The sequence below is a fragment of the Mauremys mutica genome, chromosome 8 (genome assembly GCF_020497125.1).
Source record: "Mauremys mutica isolate MM-2020 ecotype Southern chromosome 8, ASM2049712v1, whole genome shotgun sequence".
Taxonomy (NCBI): domain Eukaryota; kingdom Metazoa; phylum Chordata; order Testudines; family Geoemydidae; genus Mauremys; species Mauremys mutica.
In genome coordinates this window covers 81,618,111-81,645,892 of record NC_059079.1, presented here as the reverse complement: position 1 = coordinate 81,645,892, position 27,782 = coordinate 81,618,111, and the positions used below count along the sequence as shown (strand labels likewise).

The following is a 27,782-nucleotide window of genomic DNA, read 5'->3' as shown; positions in this document are numbered from 1 at the left end:
TTTGGGTTTACAATTTTAGGCAAAGATAATAAAACTCAAATCAAAGTAAAAAAGGGAACAGAGATATTAATGAAATCTACAGTGGAAATATCTGAAATTTAGAATGTTATGCAATTCTGAAACGTATTTGTGAAGAGGGCTGGCAGGCCATAAATGGATTTTTTTTTAATGGAATCATGAATTGTCCCTATGCTGATCTTCTCACCAATCTTTCCTTGACAACAGCTAATGCTTGAGCTGTTGCTGCATGTTTTGTTATTGCCTGTCCCGTATGACTCTTGGGAGCTGGAGTCGTGCCTCCTTTGCGCTGTGAAGTACTGTGTGCAGTTAGGTCTCTACATGCCTGCTTTTCTTATTAAGACATAAATAAAAAATATTTTTAAAAAAAATTAGGAGAGTGAGACTAACAACTGTGGGAACTATATCACTAGCACTTGTAAGTACACGTGAAAATAGAGATACCTAGAGAGAAAATAGGAAATTTTTTTAACTCTAGTGAAAAGCACATGTGCAAAAGGGTTTTTTTGGGGGGGAAGAACACGGGGGAAAACAAACAAACAAAATATATTCTACTAAAATAAATAGAGACTGTCCATTGTAATCAGGAAGAGGAAATAGGTATGTAGTAGCAACTACAGTAGTTAAAATATTGAACAGAACCTATATACTGAAGTGGAAATTCTCTGCGGAAACCTCTTCTGCTAACTTGCAAAAAATCTTTATTCACCATGAGATCTCCTTTGCCCTACCATTCTGTGTACACACAGAACAAGAAAAGGTGACTGAATGCAGATGTGACAGATATGACAAAATGACCTCAAGTACATATCCTATAAGACAGCTTCTAGCTGTGTTTTTACAAGCTCCTCAGAGTTGTGTTTAATTAAAATAAAAGGGTGATACATGCCATTGTGCAATGTTATTCTGATAACTAGAGTAGCTAACAATTAAAGACATTAAAGTTCCCGTTTAAGAGAGTTATTTTAGACTGACACACAGAATACTACATGTGGGCCTTACAATCTCTTTTACCACTTTAAAAACAGCAAAGAGTCCTGTGGCACCTTAAAGACTGACAGAAGTATTGGAGCATGAGCTTTCGTGGGTGAATACCCACTTCGTCAGATGCATGTAGTGGAAATTTCCAGAGGCAGGTATAAATATGCAAGCAAGAATCAGGCTAGAGATAACGAGGTTAGTTCAATCAGGGAGGAAGAGGCCCTCTTCTAGCAGTTGAGGTGTGAACGCTAAGGGAGGAGAAACTGCTTTTGTAGTTGGCAAGCCATTCACAGTCTTTGTTTAATCCTGAGCTGATGGTGTCTAACATGGCTACCCCTCTGATACCTTTTACCACTTTGACTACTAATTTTTTCAGACATTCAACCCTGTCTTGGGAAAAGATAAAGAAAAACTGAGGCTGTCTTTTAACTTAGCTTCACTGCGAGAAGGAAGAGGAGACAGTCAAGGCTATCCTTTCAGCTGGAGTAGCTTCCAGGGTTTTTAAAAGAACATATACAGAATGTGGGCATATTTGAACCAGCTGGAACTTAGTGATACCAGCATCTCTCTCACATGGTTGTTACAACCACAACAGAACAGGGGTGCAAAGGCTTCACCGGCACAGGGCTGACATGAAAAGCTATTTCTTTTCTAAAGAAGGTAGTTATGAAAAGGGAGCAGAGGCCAGATCAGATATTTACTCTGTGTGCTACTATCTAAGCCAGTGGTCTCCAAACTTTTTTGATCGTGCACCCCCTATGAGTATAATATTTTTGAGCATTCACCCCCTGCTGTGCCGGCTCTACCATTTTTGCCAAAGCAAAAAAACCCCAACCCACTCCTCCTGCCACGCACCCCCAAGGATCCTCTTGCGCACACCCTGGGGTGCACACACTCCAGTTTGGAGACCACTGATCTATGCCATACCCTGCCAAAAGGGCTGTGCCACAGCAAATTGGGAAACAGAGGAAGGACACCAGGCCTCCTTGTGGTGACGGTGCAGTAGTGCACCTAGTGCAGGGCTTCTCAAACAGGGGTCACCACTTGTGTAGGGAAAGCCTCTGGCGGGAAGGGCCGGTGTGTTTACCTGTCCCGTCCGCAGGGCCGTCCGATTGTGGCTCCCACTAGTCGTGGATCGCTGCTCCGGGCCAATGGGAGCTGCTGGAAGCGGCGCAGGCTGAGGGACTTACCGGCCGCCACTTCCAACAGCTCCCATTGGCCCGGAGCAGCGATCCGCGGCCAGTGGGATCTGCGATCGGCCAGACCTGCGGACGGGGCAGGTAAAAACATCGGCCCGGCCCGCCAGGGGCTTTCCCTACACACGCGGCAACCTGTTTGAGAAACCCTGACCTAGTGGTTGCCATTCATTTTAATACAGAACATTATTTACCTTTTTTGGTGTGAGGGGCAGGGGATTCTCCTATTTTTCTAATCCCCTCCCCCCACACACACTCATTTTTATGGGGGGATTCAGTTGAAAACCAAGTTACTCCTGCCCCAGCCCTTTGCCTGGTGGAATTAGATGTACCATTGCAGGGTGACAAATGGCCTCATCTGATTGGCAGAATGAAAATAGGGTGGAGCCAACATATATATAAAATGTGGTTCCTCTCTAGCAGGGATAGGAGGTTGAGGAGCTCCTGTGAATCTCTTCTCTGTTGATTCTAATTTCAATTCCTGATCCTTTCTGCCTTTGTAATGTTTTGCATGCAGAGGGGAGGCCTGAAGTTTATTATTTTGTTACTCCCCAGGACATCTGTATATTAATCTACTTATCTTTAGCAAACCAGACTGTAAATAATGCCCTGTTCATGAGAACCGCATGAATGATTGCATTACGAGACTATTACAGATTGCCAACTATGAAACACAGACTATCCAAACATGAGCTGGCTCCTACCCTCCAGTACCCTGGCCACACAGCAACCTTATAGAGCTGTCACCACCTCAAGGCAGTATTTAATGTGTTGAAGTCACAGCTGCAGTTCATAAGTTTGCCAGCCTCCATTAGCAATAGAATGATGCCACCTAGTAGCTATTGTGTTGTATCTTTTACAGAGATGCTTTCTGAAATTGTGAAAGATCACTGCTAAGGGATATAGGCAGTATAACTCTCTCTGACACTTCACAGACACAAAGGGAAGTGTCAGTTAACAAAATACCACTCTATACTGACAGAGGCTCAGAACAGCAATTCTCAACCAGTAGAACAATCAGCACACAGCTGCGGTCCATGTAGTTGTACAGGTAGAATGTATTTTGTGTGGATTATAGGTAGTGTGTGTATATCTACCTATCTAAATAAATGAGAGAGAGACAGAGACAGAGAGAACTGCATACACATCTGCACTCAGAGCTACTGCTGAGAGAGTCACAGTGCAGCCTTAGACCTCAGGGACGCCATAAAGCAGCAGCAGCCGCAGCAGCAACACCGATCTAGCTAGAGTGTCATTTTTACAGCTTCCTAATAATGTTAAATCTATCCCAGGACATACACTAAGTAGTTTTTTGCCATGGTTTGCCAACAGCTAATTCAGGATCTCTGTTCTTTGCCACAATCTTCATGGCTTGGTTATTAGGCAGTGGAGGAGGTGCTTTCATGTAGTGATTATTGTTTTGGTGGCAAATCAACAGTGAAGGGAGATAGGTACCTGGCAAAGAGGGGGGTTCTCGCCCTGCTTTAAAATAAATAAATCAAATCAAATCAGATTACCATTCGCTGACTCAGCAGATTCTTCAGCTCAAGCCAACACTTGGATGCCTCATTTTACTCTTGTTTGGAAGAGTGTATGTTTATATTTTTATTTTATATGCACAGACACATATTTAGGGTTGCCAACTTTCTAATGGCACAAAACTGAACACCGTTGCCCCGCCCCTTGCCCCGAGGCCACACTGTGTCCTGCCCCTTCTCAGAGGCCCTGCCCCCACTCACTCCACACCCTTTCCCTCTGTCGCTCACTCTCCCCCAGTCTCACTCACTTTTACTGCGCTGGGACACGGAATTTCCTGCTTTAAGCACACTGTATAATTAAGAACCAACAAATAATGAGTACCAGGATATACAAGTCTATTAGAGTGTTGGCAGTGCTAAAGACTCATGCTGTTTTACCGTGGGCTCCAATTGAAGAGGTGATTTATGGAGGACATTTTTTCATTAAGTAATAGCAAATGGTTTCCACCCTCTCAGTAGCAAGCAATCTTCTGGGAGCAGCACATTGATATTGAAGTCCTTTCCTGGGAAGGAGCATTTCAAGGACTTTGGGTAGATCATAAAATGACAATCACTTACTCAAGGTCAGTAAAACAAGGGCAAATGCAACCGGAGGTTAAACAGAAGGCACTTGGGATACATAAAATTGGTCTTTTAGAGAAAGAACACAATTGCTTTCAAAGCACACAGGCTCTTTAGTAATACCTCTGTAGAGACTAAAAGGTGGCCAGAGTGTCTCCAGGCATCGCACACTGCCATTGCTGCATTCTCTATGTTCACTACTGCCTCTAAACAGTTAACTTCTTGATACCCACATCTTCTAGCCTTGCATATTTCCTCAGTTCCCACAGTCACTCTAAATATTCCTTCCTCAAGCAGAGCATATACAAAAGGCTTCATTATAAAGCAGCAAAGGCACAAGTAATGCTTGTGTGTCAGCAAACACCACAATAATATTGGTACCTAATCATTTAAATTACCAGCTTCCCTGTCCTCTAGAAGAAGAGCTGAACATAATTACATTGGCACTCTTGCTAATGCATCTGCTTTCTCCTCAGTTCTCCAGTGCTGATTACCATAGTCTTGTGTCTGCTAAGAGGGATTTCTCTAATGCAGTGCTGAGCAGGGTGGGAAATATCATAATTACAATACTTTGCATCCCTGACCAACTTGTCTAAGGATCTCAAAATATGTTACGAACATTTAAAGAATTCTCATGACATTAATAGGAACTACTATTCCCATTTTACAGATAGGGAAGCTGAGTGACAGAAATTAAGTGACTTACCCTAGAAGACATTAAGTAATTGACAGAGCCAGGGGGGAAAAACACAACAACCTTGGAGTCCTGGTTCCCAAAATCAATTCATGATTCTCTCAAAAGTTTTCCTGCGACCATATAATCCACCAGCACGCGAAGATGTCATCACAATGAACCAGTTGAATATGAAGGAAAGTTACCATTAGAGCTTCAGGTTAAGCTCTTCCATATGCCAAGCAAATACTTTGCTGAAGAGCTACACACATGGATCAAGATTCAAGGCAAGCAGACAAAAAACACCTTTTATTTATATAGTGTCTGTCTGCAAAAATAATTGATTTACAAGAACTATAGTTCAAGAACCAAGTATGATGGGAGATTCAAATACAACTTTAAGACACAATTCAATCCATGTGCTGTGCTGAAGGCCGTAACGCCAGCTCACAACACCTCAAACACTTTCCTCAACCACTAAAAAATCTCCACCAATTCTTTGATGCCACCTCACTAAGTCAAAAGCCTGAATGAAGACATATCTTGCAACATGCCAGAAGATCAATACTCTTGAGAGATAGTTCCATAGTTTTCAAATTAAGGAGAAGGGCTGTTCCACAGCGCTGAGACCATAGCCAAAGATATAACAAGGCCATTCATGCCCTAGTGTCCAACAACAGCCTCAGCAAGTGATATGTGATATGCTGGTAACCTATATCGTCCACGCACCTGCCATGCTCTCTCAGCAGACACAACAGGGGGCTGTGTAATAAGTTTTCCATTTTCTTCAGGTTGAGATAAGCTGGATATAGAAGCAAAGCAAGTCAAAGCCAAACACATTTGCTCAATGATAATCAATTAATGGCTTCTCTTAATTAGTTTCTTCCACTACCCTACATAGTGGGATGCCACCTAAAGAGACACACCACCCCAAGTAGGCAGTCCGGGAGGCTGTCATCTTGGTGCTTTGAGGAGTAACAATTGCTATAGCACTACCGGAGAAGGTTCTTCCTAAGGATTTGGCAAGCTCCAGTATTCAGCGCAAAGAGTGAGACTACAGGCTTTCCCCATCCCTGATCCCTTTGGGCAGTCTACCACCACCTTTCTTATGGGGACTCCATCGGGGGAAGATCTCTGACTTCAGGCAGGATTCCTCAACTGCATCACAGTTGAAAGATGACAGGGTGATATGCTGAATCAGCCCATCTGCCAAATGTTCTGGTCCAAATAGATCCTTGGCCAGCAGCACATACTTTGAGCAGCACCAATAGATTCTGGCTCTCAAGAGCGGTGGCAGTTGCCGCTGGCTTGAGTCCCATAGAGCTCATCACAGGTGCATTTTCTGCTGCTAAGTACTACAGCTTGGTTTTGCTGGTGAAATCAAATAGGCCTAGAATGTACAAAACAACTATATTGTTAGTATAGATCCTCAGATGCAATACATGCACTTGGCAGTATGGTATGGTAGCCTTTATTTATGCATCTCAAAAATATGGAAGTCACTTCATGTGCAATGAAATGACCTCTTCAAAAAAAACAACCCTGAAATTTTATATTCTTCTCTTGCTCATTTTTCAAGTAATGCCAAGTTTAAAGAAACCAGCTTTGCAAAAATCACATTGTTCTCCATCTGCTTCCTTCATTTATCTCCTATAGAGCCAGGAACTGGAGAGGTGTCAGCTACCACTTTTACCACAGAAGCCTCATGCACTCTGACATCAGTCATGTTATGTGCTATGATGTATCATGCACATCATCAGTCACTTTACGTGAGCAACATTAACAAACCAGATGCAATCACAGGACAGATACTTCTACATGGGGCATTAGCAAACAAGTATAGTTATGCCTATGAAAAATGTTGATTTTTCATAACTAGCTCTTCTTCTTATCTTTTCCTTTTTTCAGTTAACCAACCTTTCATCAGTGGCCTGTTTTGGAAACTGTTACTTATGTTGAGTAGTACTGTACACTCCACAAAACTACTCGGGTCTGGTAAAAGATGCATCTTAAGTAACAGGTAAAGAATAAACCCCTAGCCTGGCCCAGATTTCTAGCACACCTTGTGTATATAACATTACAAAAGGCTGGACTTCAGGGATGCTTGATAGCTTGACAGACAGCTAAGAGAAAGATATACTACATCTCCAAACATTTAACTGCCATTTTTAGAAAACAGCTTTACCAGAGGAATAGTTTAAGCTTTACACATATTCACTACAAAAATGTCTTGCCTCCCACAGCAATAGCTATTATCCAAAGCATACAGAATATTCTACCCTAAAACCCAGCAGGAGGGAAGCACAATAAGTACTAATAATTATAATTACTACTACATGCATTTGTTTAGTACAGATCACTCTCTTTTGCCTTGCATGGCTTAAATTGGTCAATTCAAGGTACTGGTAGGAGTTCAGACATCACACTTGTCTACCCTGTTATCCACTAAATCAAAATGAAGCCCTGTTAATTTTAATTAGAAATGGTCTCCAGCTGTAAAACTTTCACCTGGATCAGGATTTCAAATCCTGCACATTTCAAACGCATTAGTATTAGGTGTTTGTTTGGGGCTATTATATTGACAGAGGGATTTATAAAATTCAATTGTGGGTTCGTATTTCAAACATACCTGAAGTTTGGGGCTCTTCTTCTGAAGTCAATCTCTACCCTGAATATTATTTTGATTTATAGTACATTTTCTATATAAGACAATGTCTTATATTATGAACAATTATATTAAAATTAGTAGCGAAATATAGTTAGTAAATGCTATTTGATAATGTTATTATTCACAAACATAACACAACGAAAGAGTAGAGTGGAAAGTGTGTTTTGACGTAGTACAGCTAATATTCTCTCCCTCCCCCAAATTACATTCTTTCCCAAGAATTCAACATAAAAAGGGTTAGGAACTGTGAAAATGAATAGGTAAGGAATCCAGCCAGTTTTCCACAACCAACAAAGGTACATCTACACTGACAGCTGCAGGTAGAGAACAGACACTGCATGCCCAGCTAGCATGAGTATAAATAGCGTAGGCACATCTTAGACAAATAGACCAGAGTAAGCACCCTACACACCTGAACACCTAGGATATATACACTGTATGGCTCCCTACATGCCCCAGCAGTACCTTCCATGTCTACATTGGTGTTTTAGCAGTATAGTGTCCCACTGCCTCCCCGCTGCTGGAACCTTTCCCCACCACAGTGAAAGGCTCTGGCAGCAAGTAAAGGCTCCAGCACGGGAGAGGCAGTGAGGAAAGTCTCTGGTGGGGTTGGAATGCTGCCAGAGCCTTTCACTGACATGTGTTGTTACACATGTAGTGTCTGTACTTTACATACCGACATAAGTGTAAGTGTTTCGGCAAAGGCGGAGACACACTAAAGTTTAAACAACTAGCTCTATCCCCCAGTATGCCTCCCCCTGTACCCTCCACCTCGCAATCCTCTCTTGATGGCCCAGTTTCCACCGTCCTTTCCTATCAATCCTCTATGTCCCTGGCCTTATGCTCCTTCTCAACATCTTCTATCCAACTCAATTTAAATCTCTCCGGGACAGATTTTTAAAGGTATAGAGGCAGCTAGGGGGATTTTCAAAAGCACCTAGGCTCCTAAGACCCAATTAATGGGTGTTAGACACCTAGATGCTTTTGAAAATCCTACTGGGCAGCTAAATAATTTTAGCAAAGAGTCCTGTGGCACCTTATAGACTAACTATTGGAGCATGAGCTTTCGTGGGTGAATACCCACTTCGTCGGATGCAAAGTGGGTATTCACCCACGAAAGCTCATGCTCCAATACGTCTGTTAGTCTATAAGGTGCCACAGGTCTCTTTGCTGCTTTTACAGATCCAGACTAACACAGCTACCCCTCTGATATTAAATACTTTTAAAAATTTGGCCCTAGCAGCTTTAAGTTTTAAACCTAGAACATTATCAGGCTTTAAAGTTTCATATGAATTAAAGATTCCACCTTTGTCTGTCTCCCACAAAACCTCCCTCAGCTCCCTGTAGAACCTTGCATGTTTCCCCCAGGTTTGCCTTACTTCCATCTACCAACCCCCAAAATGCCATTCCAAATTAACACTGAAGATGACATACTTAAGCCAAGAAACTGGGGAATGGAGACAAACAGTCCAACTGTATTTTACTGACAAAGCAGACAGTACAACAAAATGGTCAGTTTCCAATTTATCCTTGCAGACTGGGTCTATGTCAAGGAAATTCTTGACCATGTTTCTTGGGGCAGGGAAAAAGAGCAACTCATCCTGGATAACCCTTGGTACCTCTGCTGTAACAAGCCCACAGTTAACCCCTTCCCTGCCTTAGGATAGGGTGCATATACCCCATCATAAGCTCCTTTTACTTACCCTACTATCCCAGTCCTATCTTACAAGAAGGCACAGCTAACAATTTAAAATATGTACATGCTCTGACCAATCCACTGCTTTGCCAATACAGGTCTGTCGCATCTTACGCGCATTAAACATGCGCAATTTCAGCTTTGCGCGGTCGGGAGGAAAAAAAAACAAAACACGGGCGATTCCACCAGTGTGAGACGCGAATCTGCTGTTCCCACTAAAATATTTTTTTGGGGGGGGGACTTGACAGAAATAGCATGTCTTTAGGCCTGTGATAAGGGTCTCCTCTACAGTAACCCTGGAGGGTTGGCAAAAAAAAAAAAAAAAGTTAAATAGTGTGTCTGCCCTGGAGTGAGTGTGAGATGGGAGAAGCGAATCTGCTGTTCCCATTACAGTACTCAGTCCCCCTGTGCCTCCCATACTGTGCGCATCTCGCTGCGCTGAGTGAGATTCTGCTGTGCCTGTACTGTTTAAAAAGACAGTACGTATTTTTCGTACTGTATAACATGGCCCCTAAACGCAAGGCACCTACTTCATCTGGTGCTCAACTGAAGAAACAGCGATGTGATCCAACGCTGGAGGAAAAACTGGCCGTGTTGGACTTAAAGAGACGGTATGTCCATCGCCAACATGGCACGTAAATACGGCCGCAACAAATCTAGCATCCGTGCCATCAAGATTCGAGAGACAGAAATTCGTCAAGCCGTGGCATCAAGTTCTCCAGTAACTGCTAAGGTGATGAGCCAAGTGCGTGATAAGACTTTAGTGAAGATTGAAAAGGCATTAAACTTATGGCTGGAAGACATGAACCGTAAACGTGTGCCTATCGATGGCAACATGTTGCGAGAAAAGGCTCTTAGCATCTATGCACTGTTCAAACCTCACACCGAAGAGGGACAGCCTTCTGATAAGAAGGAATTCAAAGCCAGCCAAGGTTGGCTTAACAGTCTTAGAAACCGCTTCAACCTCAAAAACGTGCAGACTACTGGTGAAGCTGCATCTGCCAATGACGACGCAGCAAAAGCCTACCCCGAACAATTAAAGAAAATCATAGAGGAAAGGGGCTATCTTCCAGAACAAGTTTTTAATGCTGACGAGACTGGGCTCTTCTGGAAAAAAATGCCCACCCGCACTTACATTTCAAAATCAGAAAGACAAGCCCCTGGCTTCAAAGCAGCTAAAGACCGTGTGACTGTGTTGCTTTGTGGCAATGTGGCTGGGCATTTAATAAAGCCGGGCTTCCTCTACAGGGCTGCAAATCCCCGTGCACTAAAAGGCAAGAACAAAAATCTCCCGCCTGTATTCTGGCAATCAAATAAAAAGGCTTGGGTGACAACAGCATTATTTCTGGATTGGTTCCACAAGTGTTTCATTCTGGAGGTCAAGCAGTACCTTGAAGAAAAAGGACTTGACTTTAAAGTGTTGCTGATTGTAGACAATGCTCGTTATGCGGCACTCCGGTTTGTGCATAACGATATTGAAGTCATCTTTCTCCCCACCAATACCACCTCCATCCTCTCAACCAAGGCGTCATTAGCTGTTTCAAGGCCACATACACGAGGCTTACATTCTCACGGATCCTTACTGCTATGGATGCTGATCCCAATGTTAATGTGATGGAGTGTTGGAAGTCCTTCAACATTGCTGATTGCATCATTTATATTAAACAGGCAATGGACGCAATCAAGCCTGAAACCGTCAATGCATGTTGGCGAAACCTACGGGGAAGACTGTGTGAGTGATTTTAAGGGTTTCCCGACCATTGATCCGAAGTGCAACTCATTGTTCAGGTGGCCAGGCAAGTGGGTGGTGATGGCTTCGTCGACATCCTCGAGGAAGAAACTGAGGAATTAATTGAGGGCCATAGAGAAACATTGACTAACGACGAGTTAGAGGAACTGATAAAATCATCTACAGAAGATGAAGATGATGACGAACAGGAAGAGCCAGCAACTTGGAATCTTCATACATTTTCTGAAGTGTTCCAAGCAGTGAAACACTTGAATGATTTAATTTCTGAATATGATCCCTCTATGGAACGAAGCCTCAAAATCACACGTAGTATTTCGGATGATTTGAGACTGTACCAAGAAATGTTTGAGGAGCTCAAGAGACAACAGCGACAGTTGCCAATCACCATGTTTTTAAAGAAAAAACAACCAGCAGCAGCAGAGCCTACACAATCAACTTCTCGAGCTGAACCAGAGCCAACCACTTCGTCTATGACTCACTCTCCATCACTCAAGCCTGGCCCATCGTCTCCTGGATCAACATCAAGCCCTGACGACTCAATAATAGTGTTGTCAGGGGAAGAGGAAGACTAATCCTTGGAGTGTGTACAGTACAAGACTGGTCACTGTTCAGGTTTACAATACTGCACTGTACTGTACTGTTTTCATTTTTTATTCTTTCATTCTTCTGTCTCTCTGTTATGTTATTTAAAATACTGTAAAATTATATTTTGCACATGTAGTCTTTATTATATACTGTACTGTACATTGCCGTATACAATACATAGTACTTTATGGGCGATTTAAGGGATTTTCAAGGGTCATTTTGACTATACGCGGTTTTTGCTTTACGCGCTGACTGCAGAACGTAACCCCAGCACCAAGGTCACCAGCGCACACAAAGTAATCCCAAACCCAGCAAGCTCAGTTAGACAAAGCTATAACAGTGATAAGGACCCAATAAAGAAAAATAAGAGTTACTAGTGTGCACAAAGAAATGTTCAAAGTTTAATGCTATTACAAGCAACTGGTATGTTGCCAAGCTGAAAAAGACAAACAAACAAAAAAAAATCCCTAAAAGAATAAAAGATATCTAAAACTGAAGTTACAGTGAAAGAAAATTAATCATCCTCTGACTATTAATAGGCTCATCCACTGCCTTTTAATAATGGTAAATTTGCCCGTTTGTCAAGCGTAATAGTTTTCCATTATCTTCCCCCCTTACGAAGTATAAAATTGTAAAAATGGACATTTACTGCAAAGGTTCTAGAAAAGAGTGCAGGAAAACTAACATAATTACCCTTCTGGCTACTGCCAATTTCTAGCAAATAGTATCTGCAGCTCACAGGTTAAAAATCATGGTTTTCAATCAGCACTGGACACTGAAATGTTTTTCTCCCATACTGAAAACATCAGAATTCTTGGAGTTGCCTAGATCTATCCAGTTTTGTCATTTTAACTCAGTAAAAGATCTGCCTTCTAATATGACTAGTATGCTTCTTTTACCTGTCCATGGTGACATCTCATTTTGAAGGATAAACTCTATGAACTAGCTAACAGCCTTCTGATCCAATTGGAGTTTTCTTGACACCTGAGTGCGCACACACTTCCTCTTCCTAACACACACCAGAAAGCCTCAGATGAAACGTAAGAGAAGTGTGTCATAGTACATACAGAAAGTGCTTGTTTAACAGTTAGCAGTAAATGAGAAGAAAAAAATCGATTTAAAAGAAAACAGGCTTTCCAGAGAAATCAAAAAGGACTTAAAGTAAAATCTTCACTAGTAAAAGAATACTATATTCATGTCTGTGTTTGCATAATTCTAGACTGCTTTGCTTAGAATGAGAAAACCCAATGAGTGTAGAAAGTTTTTAATGTGAAGCGGAACAACTGACAGATATAGAGTGAAATCTTGTGTCAGGATCTACTAGCACAAATCCTCAAGCCCTTTTAGAGTCTCATGGGGGCAGGGGGCCATCATGAGTGGAACCTGACAAAGCACTGGGGCATTGGTTTTAAACCTGCATATTACCATACAGCTGCTATTGCTTTAAAAATCACAATTTTTAAACTTCCAAGTAATCAAGAGGAGGGAATTTTAAAAATATAATAATTTGTAGCTTTTTTAAAGAACACTAAATCCACACAGTTTCTCATCAAGAGACAGTGATAACACACACACACACACTCACACACACTCTCTTATACCTGTTGTCTTCAAGTATAACATATTAGGATACAACAATTTCTACAGGCTGGGTAGGAATTAAGTTGTACATTCTCCATTGACATTAATGAGGATCACTGGGGTAAATCCTTGAATAAACTGCTGGAAGCATTGCTCTTTAAATTGGCATCGGATGCACTTCATATTTACTACTTGCCGCTATTTGTTTAATAGTTATATTCTCATTATGGGAAACAGTATTACTGCAAAAATTTGGACCATTTCTGAAGGATTTCCAGTATTTTATACAAGCTTTTTATATATACATAAAGGGTCACATCTGTTAATAGTTATCAGATAGCTAAACAAATTCAATTCAGAGTAAACATTCTAATGCTAGGGGAAATAAGACTGCAAGGTTAAGATTACTACATATTAACTCTAAATTCTGCTTTTGGTTTCCTTTTGTGAGGTGCCCAGAAATTGAAAACAATAAAAAAAACTGATATAATTTCACATTTTATAATCAGCGAATATGATTTAAAAAGCACAAACATGAATCACAAAGCAATAACTTGAACAGACCAAAATAATTTATTTTTATTTAATTTTCTGCATTCATCTAAACTGATGAATGAACTGATGAATCTGTTTAAAGTATGCCCAGCACTGGGCATACCCGATGTTCATAGTAGAGAGGAAATTCAAACCCCTGTGGAAATGGCATTCATCTATGTAACATACCAAATAGATCTCTATGGAGACATAGCTATATCGCCAAGATATCAAGGTATTTAGCAACATCGGAAAAGCAAACTGACAATAACACCATACAGAAAGAAAAAAATCCACATCTATAGTGAAATAGTCACAAAGTTGTGAAAAGTTAGCCACTCCCATCATTAAAAGTGCTTACCCACCCTTACTAAAATGATGCTGATAATAAGGGAAAGAAACAGAAAGAATACATTTTTTAATATTAAACCAAATATTTTTATAGCTCCAGGCAAGCTGGGGTTCATAAGGCTTATATAGCAAGCAGATTAACTAAATGGATGTCTAAATGTTTCTCTGTATAGTAAGAATTAAGGAGCATAAAGTTACAGTTTGCATTCTAATATCACACAGTAATATAATGCAACACTAAGCTACAAATTAATGTATAGAACCTAATCGCTTATTTCTAGGTCATTAGGTCAAGTTTTATTTAGCTTGAGTTTGAGCTCCATCTTGAAATCTGAAAAGAATACCATGAATTATTCTACTTCCTTGTGTAATTGAAGTCAACAGGGCTACATTTTCCAGTAAGCACTGAACTTGGGGGAAGCATCTATAGGATATGTAGTATCTCTCTTACCTGCAAAGAGTGGAGCTATATAAAATAATTAAAATCAAGGGTGTAAATCAAGCTGGTAATCAGGATGTTTAAGTGCAACATCAGCTACACAGAGGGACACTGGGTTGGAAAAGGCTGGGTTGGCTGAGAGTTCATGCATCATTTTTCAGGACTAGTACTGAATCAAATCAACATAAATTCATAAGTATTGGAGGAAAGGTTATAACATTTTCTTCCCCTTTTAGATTTTTCCATGTTCTTTAACTTTCCCTCTCTCCTCCTCATACTCTGACTAGGAGCCAATTTAATCCTGTCTTGAAAACAGTGCTACTCTTTGTTTTGGTGGCTCTTCCTTTATAAATTCAAAGTGTATGGTGTTAAAAGCATTTTGCAAGTGGTGAAAAAGTGTATACATAGATGAATTTAAAAACACTTTAGGAATTAATTAGGAAAATGGTACTCAGACTTTTTACATTAAACTTTACTTTTTTGTGACAGGCTATTTTAAATGCCACAGTAAATATGACATTGGGTAAAAAACACGTACAAGCCAGGGACATAAAAACAGCAATTACAGTTCCTTTCAAGACACGATACAGTAAGAGAAAAAAATTACAGCAGATAATCCCAGAGTTAGTTTTTAAAAGGTAATAAAGGTAATAATTGGAGATATACCAATCTCCTAGAACTGGAAGGGACCTTAAAAGGTCATCTAGTCCAGCCCCCTGCCTTCACTAGCAGGACCAATTTTTTCCCCAGATCCCTAAGTGGCCTCCTCAAGGATTGAACTCACAACCCTGGGTTTAGCAGGCCAATGCGCAAACTACTGAGCTATGTACGGTACGCAAAGATATATGGAATAACTAACCATTTCACACACAAAAAAATCATCATGATTATGAACTTCATATAAAAATAGCATTAAAACTATGCATGGTTTAAGGAATAAGCTTTGGACATAGTGGTTCTGGAGAACTACTGTGCAATTCAATCATGTTGCAAGCCTAGTCTGAGTGGAGGCCTGTGACTTCAATAGCCGGGAAAGTGCTATAACTCCTCTGAAATTCATTGCTTGACATAGCTTGTTTCTGTTATGAATTGAAAATTATATATGAAAGGAAAAGGGTCATATCTATTAATTTACTGGGTATTATTCAGACTGGGCATGAAATCACTGATACCCAATCAGAATGCTCCAGCTTTAAAGTCATTTTATAATCCTTAATAACAAATTGTAGGAAGTGAATCGAGTCCTTTCTTTACTTGTCATATTTTACAGCTATCCGGTATTATATTATCTTATGTGGGAAGGAGTGGAGGTTAGATGGTATGAAATCAGGAGATATAATACATGCAGTTCATGATCTAAAGTAAATCAGTCCCAGAATAGTTCTTCCAGATTTTAGTAGAGATTAATTTTTAAAATAGTGTTTGTTAGTAAATCTATTGAATTTCACAACGTTTACCTCACCAATTGATCAGTAACCATGTATATGTTCAACTTGCCAGCAGCTGAAAATACTGCACAAAATAATTACAACATATTAGCACAGTCACTCAAGATGCCTTTGGAAAAATTACTGAACTGTTGGGTCAAAGCTGTTGAAAAGCTGCAGCCCAGGAGACTAAGCGTGGAAACTGGGAGTCAGCAAATTCTCTAACCTTTCATGGAATCTTGTATAAATCATTTACTTTCTCTTTGCCTCAGTTTAACTCTTCTGCAATAACTGTTACAATGGTTGTAAAGTGCTTTGACTTCCGTGGATAACAACATGCTTTATAATGTAAATACTGAGTATCAATTATTATCATACTTAGAGCAACATAAAAATATCATCTATGAGAGAATTAATGATATAATGGCACTGAGGGCATAAAACAAGGACAGTACAACATAGAACCACTGAATCTTACTTAAAGTATTTGACTCAATCTCCATACGTGCTCAGAAAACTGAATTACATTTTTTTTTTATCAATATGAAAAAGTGTCCAGCTTTGGGGCTGAATTTTTTTCATTGTAAACATAATATTATTGTGAGGGAGAAGGAAGGGAGGAATGAGAAACAGAATTCTGAAACCTCCCAGAATTTATTTGCTCTTGTTCCGCTTCCATAATCCTGGACATTTCTAAATCATCCGTTTTCAAAATACCGTACTGGAATAAGAGCTTTACACATCAGAGTTATAACCTCCTGAAAACAGAAGTTTTAATAGAACCACTAAACAGACCCTTAGTTACAGCTTCACTACAGGGCACTGCCCTAATTAATATTACATAATACATAAAACACATGCTATCAATTTAGGGATTCCTTGCTGTTCTTAAGCGAATGAATGTGATTTGTCAGCTCCGACCTGCCACTTCCACTTACTGCAGAAGTGTCTACATTTCATATTACATTCTAAAACATGCTGTGAGAACTCCATTAGAACTCACATTATTCATATAATGATCAAGTCCCACAGACGTAATCAGTAAATGGGCAAGACAACGCCTCTAAAATCACAACATGAAACTAGAGGAAAGGAAAGGGGGAGTGGGAACACTTGCCTACTAACTGGGGAGTTACAAGAGAAAATCCCAAGCCAAACCAGCTTTGCCTCAGGGCATTTTTTGCATAACTACCACAGTATTTCTGCATTTTTCCCAGAAGTTGCACATTTAAAAAAAAAAAAGATTAGGTGCAAAGCTTGGCAGAATCTCAGCCACAAGCTTTGTGCAGTTTTAACTTTTCTGAGCTAACACCATAGTGGTAGCTGAAGGGAAACACCAGTTTGGCACTTTGGCAGCTTATCTGAAAAGAAGTAGCCAAAGGTTGATTTCCTGATTGAAACACTAGACAAGACCTGTGATTCTCATTGCAAGTAACTGTATAATTCCCAAACTACAGACCAATATTCCTATTTAGAAAGAATACAGTTAGCAATTGGGGGAAGTTTGCTTATTAACTCTTGCTGTTTCCTTACTTGGCAAAAAAATGGAATTGAGACAGGTAACACAGCTAGTCAAAAATTTTCTGACAGAACAGGTTTTCCTTAAAAAACACTGATTTGATAAACCAAACTGCTTTGCTTTGATTTTATTGTTGCTATTATTATAATAGTTGCAGCACTTCATTTTGATTTTTCTAAAATTCATTTTTTTCTGAAATGTTGTTTTGCGGAAAATTTTGAAAGTTTGTTCTGATTTGGGACTAAAGAAGATTTTGAACGATCAGAATGCCCCACAGAACAGAAATTTCAAGCTTTGACTAGCTCTGTTAGCTAACCTAATCTTTAGAAACAGAAATTAACTATACCAACAAATACTAACACCACAGAATCCTCCAGTAGGGCAGTCACTTTCTTACAAGTAGAAGTTTCACGATAAATGAAGGTCCACTGAGGGATAAAGTCTTGTTTAGCAGCGACAGAAAAGGACTGGGAGTCAAGACTTCTGAGTTGCATTTCTGACACTAAGGAATGAACCTGAGGAAGTCACTTAACCTCTCTGTGCTGCAGTTAACTTTTCTTTAAGATAGGTATAATACTCAATTTACAGAGTGTTGTGAGGCTTATTTAATATAATTGGAAGGTACTTCCTGTTTAACTGGTAATAGCCTTATCCTGGACTAAAATAATCTGAACCCTAGAGGCTTACAGTAAATCATCTTTGAGGAGAAAACCCAGGATATAGTGACTACTGACAAAAAGAACGAGGAGTACTTGTGGCACCTCAGAGACTAACAAATTTATTTGGGCATAAGCTTTCATGGGCTAAACCCACTTCATCAGATGCATAGAGTGGAAAATACAGTAGGAATATATATATATAAATACAGAAAGCATGAAAAGATAGGGGTTACCTTACCAACTCAAATCAATTAAAGTGGGCTATTATTAGCAGGAGGAAAAATCACTTTTGTAGTGGTAATCAGGATGGCCCATTTCAAACAGTTGACAAGAAGGTGTGAGTAACAGTAGGGGGGAAATTAGCATGGGGAAAATAGTGTTTAGTTTGTGTAATGAGTTCTACTGAGTTCACAGGACCTCAGATTATTATTACTTTGACATGTGTAAATGAACATTAATATTGCAAATGAAAGAGAAGGGTAAAAAGATTGGGTAAGATGGGTAAATAAGGAAAGCGTAATGTGAGAAAGTACTTGATTCTGATCCTATTCAACCATAGTGCAAGGATCCTGCTGACTTAAATTACAACATGACTGGGCATGAAGGAGACAAATGGAGTTAAATAATTTTAAAAAACAGTTTTCAAAAGCCATTTTCCCTTCCTTTCCTTGGATTTTTTTAAAAGGTGTTTCTCTGCTTCATCAGAACAAAATTAAGCTTTGGTAATATCTGAATTTTTGAGTTGTTTGCCAGTGCAGAGGAACTGCAGTAACCAAACTAAAGAGCTGCAAAAGTTACAGTATGGTTATTGAGAATGAACTGTAAACTGAAAAAGTAAATTCATGGAGTAGGACTGACTAATAATAGCTGTCAATCACAATATTGATACAAATCCAACAAAATGCAAAATAGGGAGAAAGCTGTACGGTTATGGATCACTAACTTTCAACTTCCCTGGTTGGATTCAATATTTCCATTTCAGTCTACTGGCTTTTAAAGCAATGAGAAGTTCAGGTGAAAAGCACCATGGACGTGCCAGCTGCTATAAGCAGAATTACAATGTGCACATTGCAATGCACTAAAACAATTCAGGACTTTTTCTATTGCGCTAAAATTGGAAATTCAAGTGTTCCAGCTAACTGGGTGCTGTATGTTAAAACTAGAGAGAGTGAAGTTGATTGGAGAAGTATGTTTTAGGAGCAACAGTCCTCGAAAACCATCTTATTTTTTAAAACAATTATGTTTAGGATTGCCATAATAAAAGTTAGAGGTTTTAACTACTCTGAGTTATTCTATTTTATTTGTTTATTTTATTTATTTTAAATAAATCCAATTCACCTATATTCACTGTAGGGTGTCACAATGAAAAAGCCATTCATTCCCTCCGCCCCTCCCCCTGCACACACTCCAGCAAGTCCTGCTAGGTCCCAGGCTGAAGTCTTACTTTGTCATGCTCAGCTCTTATTCTAGAACTAATCTTTTTACAACGAACTTAATCCAGTTAGCTGCAAAGGATGACTAAATGTCAAAGTAATTGGATAACAGCCTGAGATTTTGTAATTAGTTCATTATTCAGGGAGACACTGTTTAAAGCTGTACGCCTACTGACTGGCATCCTACCAGACAATGTTATAAGCAGCAGCCGTGGAGGAGTATCACACAAGTGGCCATTGTCTCCTTTCTCAAGATCACACGTTGTTTCTGACCTCTTGATTTGTGGGAGAACGTGTAGCTGAAAACACTGTAACGCATCTTGTGTTAGAGAAACATTGGCTACTCCATGCGCTATTTCTAAATTCAAGTGCTGAATTAGAGCAATGATTAATGCAGAATAGACTAATTTTACACTCAAACCAAATGGTTAGTATGTAAAAGCTGCTAAACCAACAAAAATTTCTGTTATTCCATCATGTATTCTGCCCTTCCTTCTATTGTAATCCATCCCTGCTATGCATCATCCAGCACTGTTGGAGGAGTTTTGAAAGAAAACCATGCTGGAGTTTCAGACGTGTCTATGGTGCTTTGATGTCCTTCATAGTTTGCCAAAATTTTTAGTTCTAGCTGGTAGCACAGCGGGAATAACTAGAAATGGGGGGAAAAATCCCTTATGTTGTGAGAAGTGATGCTTCATTTGTACAGCGGATCAGACATTTTAAAAACTCCCAAATGTAGTGGAATAGAAATGTAGATGGCTATATTAACACAATGGTGTGAACTGACAAAAACATGTATATGAACGGTATGCCCATGTATATGAACATGTAACATACACACATGCATGAAAGCGCCATGGAGGGCAAGAGCCAGATAATGTAAATATATCAATGTTGTTATGTGCAACAACAGTGACATCCGGGGGAAAGGTAGTATGAACACAGGTGCTCCGTTTTTTCAAGCATCTCAGATATAGTTCAGCAAAAAAATTTGCAACCACAGTAGTAACTTACCTACAAAATTAGCCTCGTTCTGTCTGATGAAACACCATGAGTATACTGACTTGTCTCCAATTTATATTAATTATGTACATTTATTCAACCCTTTTTATATTTTGGCAAATTTTAAGGTCTAGTTATAAACTGACTGCAAACCATTCTGAGTATTTGGTATTTGTCTTTCGAGCCGTGTTAGTTTGCTGTGCTGCATCAGTGGTATTGTTTCTGATACAAGATTGTGCATAGGCACAAGTATGCAAGCACTGTCTTTCTGAATATCTGCATATGCAAATTTAAAATATAGTTCACACATATGTTCATATGTGATTTTAGAGTTTCCTTTCAGCAAACATTCTTTCCAGTAAAATATCATATCAACAATAGTAGAAAGTGAACAAGGGGCCCCAACCATGGCCGAAATGAATTAACTGAAAAAAAATCTGAACAAATATTCATGAATATTATTTTTCACATTATCTGCCTTAAGTCTAGTCTCAGGCTTATCTGCTGCTTGCAACATCATTCACTCACTATCATTAATAGTGTACTTTACTACAAACCAGGGAGCATTCTACAGGAAAGGATGTGATTCTTTCACTTTCTATTCCTACAGCAATTTAGAACTGAAGGGCCCAGACCCCGAAAACACTTAGACAGCTTTTCCAACTCCAAGAGTAAAAACATCATGAGCCGGAACACAAAAAATGATGAGGTTGGAGAAAATCACACGATTTAGGAAAGAATGTCATTTTTTTTGGTCTGTCTTTCTCCTTGCCCACTGCCAATGTGTGTGATAATTATAAGGTGGAAACAGCCTTAATGTGCACACACAAAAAATGATGGCCATGGGTCCCCTGTGCACCTGCTTCCCAACTGCCCCACACTCCTCCCTGGCTTGCTCCACACACACCCTTACCCCAGCAGGCTCCCTCTGCACCTCATTGGCAGACTCTAAAAACCCTGCACTCCTTCCCTGTAGGCTCCCACAATCCTCCCAACTCCCACCTGCCTTCAAGGGAAGGAGCTGCCCTGTGCTCCTACCTGCATTGTATTATCTCCCTTTCCTTTACTGGGGTGGAGGGAGGGCTGAGGCTACTCCAGCTCAGCTTGTGGCTGGGAGGGAAGGGGGCAGCTTCACTGTGCTACAGCTGCCTGAACACTGTGGCACAGACATTTGTAGCACACCAAGTAAGGAACTGGAAACAGTGCCTGCAACATTTCTGGGCTGCTTTTGTTTCCTTCATTGCAGCCTCTTAAAAGTCAGCCCAAAATTGTGACACTTGGAATAATAATCGTGACTGCTGGAAACATGACTTAGGCACCTGAACAACTTCACTCGCATAGATGGCACCAATGACTGTGTCCAATTCTACTAAAAAGCAGCCAAGATCCCAGAAGCATTTCAGACCACGGAATGGAGAGGACACTGCCCAACCCAGGGGTGAAAAAAAAATTAACCCGACTTTTATTTAAACCAGTCAATGCCAGAGAGCTTCAACTCTCCATCTCAGGCCACCGCATCTCGGCTAAACCATTCACCTCAGGAAGGCGCAGGTAAGGAATTCAGGTTTGGAAAGTTTGTGAGCGTAAGGAAGTGGAAAATTGGCTTATTGATAAATGTTTATTAGTTAACCTTAACCACTTCCTTCCCCAAAGCCTATTTTCATGTTCCCAGTAAAGTCACTCTCACTACTATGCTGTTATTTTTGGTGTGTCATTCCTTTGCTTGGGTGTGTTTCATTTATCCCATGTATGCTGGACATTATATTTCTTGACAGACAATAAGGTCACTGATTTCTTGAGGGACAGTACCCCTGTGTATCTTGCACAGTGAGGAGTCACTTCAAGTGGAGGCACTAGGTGCCAAGAAGGAACCCAGGACCTGACCCCCATGAGAAGAGGGAAAAAGCAACTCCAAACACTGGTGATAGCAAGCACCAAGAAGCCAAGAGAAAGGGGAAAAGACTTAAGACACACCTCATCTCTGGTATTTTCCCATATGGAAGTTAGAAGCTTTTCCTGTCTTGAACAGAATGCTAAATTGCTACGTCTGCCTTCTGACAGCTAACAGCCTTCCCAGAGCTCTTCCTCTTTCACAATGTAAAGCTTTTGGGGAAGGATTCTGGCACAAATATCTTACAGAAGTAGGTCACCTTGTTGTCACACTGATTTTTTTAATGAGCATTTCCTCAACTCTAGCAATCATTATTCTGCTACCCTTTGTTTCCAGATACATATGTTGGTTTTTCTGCCACACCTACCCACAAAAAGGAATGTGTTACCTCTGCAGAGGGAAAAAAAGTGACTGAGAATCTAGGATCCCCAGCCTGCTGGTTTTAATATATCCCATCTGCGGTTGTTTGCACTCATGCTTCATTGTGACTTTTTATTCCCAGGAGGGGCAAACCCACATGCAGGAGTTTGCAGAGTCTTGCAGGCAGACCGGACTACTTTTGTCTGCATAAAAATTTGTAGGAATTACTACTCAAAGAACATCAATATCCAGCCCTTTCCAAAGCATGACCCAATACAAAATGTAGATCAATGTGCAGAACTTAAGTACTGCATGTGAATGGATAAACAAAAGAAATCGGCTTGAAATATGTATCATATAAATCTAGGAACAAATACATCTGACTTCTATATGAGAGAGAGGTACAACTAAGAGATGATAATCGCCTTGTCACATGGAACAAGTCAGACTGCCATAAACAAAAGAGAAGCCTAACACACACAATTAAACAGCTGTGATTATGCTGTTTTCTCTGAGTCACTTTGACAGAGGTGCTTCCTCATGCACAGTGACCTAAGAATGCTGCTGCTGTCATGCTGATATTATACAGTGATCTACAACTAAACTAACACTGACAAAAGCAAAACTGGTTCATTGAATCCTTCCTGAAGATAACAGTCATAATTACCTGTAGGATTTTTCTCACTTGGATGCAAGTAGCAATTACAGACAAAGAATGGAGAAGGAAATGAAAGTGGGAATAACTATGCCAATGGGGGGTTGGGGAAAATCAATTTTAATTCATAAGTCTGAATAAAAACACTCTACCAAAAAACTACTTGAGCTAAGTATCTACAAGGCTTGTAGTCCATAGCCACTAAATACAAATCCTAGAGAATGTAGGAAAACTATTTCCTTTATGAATCTAAACGTCTGTGTTTCGTAACATTGCATGTTAAAAAAAATCTCACTGGATTTCAAGCACTATGAACATAGATTGGCCTCACTATGCTTTAATGAAGTCTGATCCAGTAACTCGGAATATACTCTCCTGTACTACATGACGGTTGTAGGATAGTGCCAACTAGTATAAAGAAACTAGCTTTCTACGGTTGTTGCCTGTTCCAAAATAAGCACTCCCCTTCATCAAAAGTACAACAGAGTACACACAGAGGAAAGTGCATATGAGACAGTGCAGTGTCAGTTCTGCTAAGATATACAAAAAGGCAGCAATCTCAGTTACATGCAAAATTTACAGCCCTTACCAGGGCAATGTGACATGTTACTTATTCACACTCCAGACAGATTAGCACTGCACTAATTCACTATGTTGTTGCAGCATGTACACTGAAATTTACAAGGAGCCCTGAAGTAGGGTTGGTAAGGAAATAGCTACCTAAAAAATATCTTGGTAATAATAAATACAGGCCACAATGTTTCAATAGTTAAACCCAAAACAGAGCATATAACTAACAGAAAACTTTCATTAAATACTGATTACATAGTGACTGATCAACAGTGGCACATCTTTAACAAGTTGTATTGCATAATTGATTATATGGAGCCATGTATTACAAAAAAATAAAATAAAAAAGGAAAGTAAAAAGAAATGTGGAGGTGGCTATCTGAGCCCCCACAGCCAATGAGGAAATAAAACTTGCCCCTACACCTTTCACTGTGCAGTAAAGAGATTTTACAGACCGCTGGCAGGAGAGGCAATCGCACAGAAATCTCTGTTCACAAACTGATTTAAAGAGCTACCCATGTACTCTCGGGAAGCCATGACTTAGTATAAAAATCTCTATAACAAGATACACCAGAAGAATGCTGGCCTCTGGGTTGATCATTAGATACTGTACTTTAGCAACACTGCAGATCAAGAAGTCTTGCTGTGTAGTAGAGGAGGTAGAGGATTTTTTTAATTGAGTGGGATGACTTTTCAAGTGTTCCCAAACAATTTGAAACTGATTTGGTTGACAAATATGCTGAAGAATGCCAAAGTGCTCTTGATAATAAATACAATTAGGTATTGTGAAAGCCATTGGCAGTATTTTATCTTTATTTTTAACATGAAATGTTGGAACAATCCTAACAAACTTTAGGGATGATGGATCACTGCTCTAAAAGGATAAAACGGACATGGAAAAAAATAAATACAAAACGAGGCCAGGTTTTGATACATCTTAAGTTAAGAAGAAAAAATGAACTTTTCTTTCCACTCTGAGTACTACAGCTGTAACAGCTTTATTCCTGGATGGAGCTTTATATATGTTTACATTTTTAGCTGATCGTTGGCATACCAGCCACATCTGGTATCATTTCATTTAATGTAGTACTATTTTCAGCATTCTTCCCTCAATCCCTGAGCCTCTCGGGGATTAATGTTGCCTATATCCCTCCCTCTCCTTCTCACCTCTTACCTTTTTTCCTCCAAGTCTAATATTTTGGTGGCCTTCTCTTCCAATGAAGAACGACAACATACAACACTTTTCCCCCCGACTTCTTTCTCCTAGCAGGGAAATAAAGTGCTGACTCTGCATTTTTGTTATTACCTGCTAGCCAGGAACATGATCATAACCTTTACTCTGACCCCCATTCTAGTGAGCCTGGCCAAACATTATATATTTAATCCTTTTGTGCAATTAGCATTGCATCCAAATAAACATGTTTTTCCCTATCTCCTTTATTCATACACACAACATTTTCCCATAAACTGTCAATGAAATATATCTACACTTCCCTAATAACTGCAAAGGTGTATAAAATAAAAATAGCCATCAATTTCTGTAAAAGAAACAACAAAGCAACTGAGCAACACATTACAAGCTAAATACCAAATCGCATCTGTCAGCTTGATTTTTAAAAGGGGTACAATATTTATGACAAACATTTGTGCCTCTGTCAGGTAAGGTAACCAAATCTTAGGCTACAGAGCATGAGTTTATTGCGAACAGTGGGTCAGAAAGAAATACCCTACCTCATGTACAGCACTGAATTAAAGAGGAACTGCTTTCTTTTGAAATATTAAGCATTAAGGCCACTGTCAAAGGCAAGATACTGGACTAGAAGAACCTCCGGTTTGATCTGCTATAGCATGTCCCAATCTCAAGTGACCAACCAGTGAAGTCTTTGTGTCTTTTCCCATAATTCCAGGCAGAAAAAAGAAAGCTTTTGTCACCATCCTGGCTTTTAACAACAAAATGACTCTCTTTCCTCCTAACCATCTGAAAACAGATTTCTGAGTATTGTTAAGGCTCAGTCAGTTGTTATTTGAAAACCACACATTAATGCTTCCGTAGTGGCTTATGATGGGTCAGAGTTGGCTCACTAGAATCATGGAAAATTTATTTCACACGCTTACTCGTGAACAGGCAACCTGTTACCAGATTAGATCTGAGTGAGGCTTCCATAATTGGAACTAGCCAACAGCAATTTGTAGCATTTGGGCAGGTGAATAACCAGGAATAGCCTAGGATACCACTATCCTCACCAGGGATCGTCAGCATCACAAAAGAAATTAGGCTGCGGGATAATTGATGGCAGACAACTATCCTCAAAGGGTGGTTAGGACTCAGCAAACCCCCTTCAAGACTGGGTTATACAGGCTACTAGAGACACCGCAGAATTTGCTCATGGGCACTAGCCCACTTCCAATCCTCTGCAGATTCACTGCTGACCAAGAGAAACCATCTACCCTCCACCCTAAAACTATACAACCTTGCTTCCGCCAAACTCTGCAACTCCACTGCTACCTTCCATACCACATGTTACAAATCCCTCTTGGTGTCCTGGTATCTTGCTCCATGCCTGCCGATGGGCCTTCTCAAAAGTTCTTCAAGGAAGGCAGGATGGCTATTCCCACAGTGTCCTTTCTTAGGATCAGCAGGATGTAAGGGAGATTGCCCCCCTCCATCAAAAAATCTTAAAGGGCCAATGGGGGACAGGAAAAGTCTGTCCCTTTCTCCCAAGGGACCAGAAGCACAAACTTGCCCTGCTGAAGCCATCAGCTTTACTTAGCTGGCAGTACAAATATCTTATATTTCTTAGCCAGGGAACCCTAATAAACATTATCTGGTAATTTGTGTGTGTGGCAGGGAGGTTCCAATCATGGACCCAGCACATGTGCATAAGCAACATTCCTCCTCTCCTGCATTTGTTTTTGTCATGGGGAGAGATTGGCTGGCTAGGCTACATTATTAAAGATAGCGTTAAAGGGAGCATTCCCCCGGCACTCCCTGAACACATAGAGATAGGGGGACACTTGGCTCCAGGATGGATTGTGGAGTGGTCTGGAGGGGTTGGGAGGCTGTCACCATAACTTCATCTTCCAGAGACATCTAATGTAACCCGAGGACCTGAGCTGTCAGGTTATGGTGGCACCATTAGATGGGATGGTAACATCAACAGTCAAGACCTAAAACCCTCTAAAAAATGAGTGTGCTGTCTCCAGGAGGTAAGATCCTAAGCCCACAAGGATTTTTAGGAGGTTCAGGGTTAAATGCCAACCTTTCATATGACTTTATACAAGGCTCCCAGTTATCTATTAACTCCCCTCTCCACAATATAGAGGAGACACCTTGTGAAGGTTTAGCTCATTAGGGCAGGCGTGTGCTGCCAGGTGTCTTGAAAGGTAGAAGAAGGAGAGACTACTTCACTTCAAGATAAAGCATTTAAATTATTTCCAATTCTTTTCCTGTGCCTGTAATACGGACAAACTTTCATTAAAAAGTCAGAATTCCTTCAGATGCAGGAGACCAGGAATGCAAAGATATTTTTCCAGAGACTTCTATAGGTTTAATCTCACCAGGAGTACACTATATGAAGGTCTAAGCTCTGACTTTCTACTTACTCCTGCCACATAGTGGCACTCATGATCTTTAAAAGGATAATACAAGCCAGAATAGCCAGGTGTTTTCTATTTAATTTTGACAAGCAGGTTTT

General features: G+C 40.2%; 1 protein-coding gene and 1 long non-coding RNA gene across 3 annotated transcripts in view; one reads left to right on the top strand and one right to left on the bottom strand.

The window, feature by feature from the left end:
* Window positions 1–27,782, bottom strand: part of SLIT3 (slit guidance ligand 3) — a 768,837-nt gene that overhangs the window by 409,173 nt on the left and 331,882 nt on the right. The window lies entirely within an intron of this gene.
* The window catches only part of LOC123375675, a 31,367-nt gene that overhangs the window by 2,202 nt on the left and 1,383 nt on the right, over window positions 1–27,782 (top strand). Inside the window, exon 2 of the long non-coding RNA XR_006581555.1 lies at window positions 21,858–22,162. This is a non-coding gene — a long non-coding RNA (uncharacterized LOC123375675). The remainder of the gene's footprint in view (window positions 1–21,857; window positions 22,163–27,782) is intronic.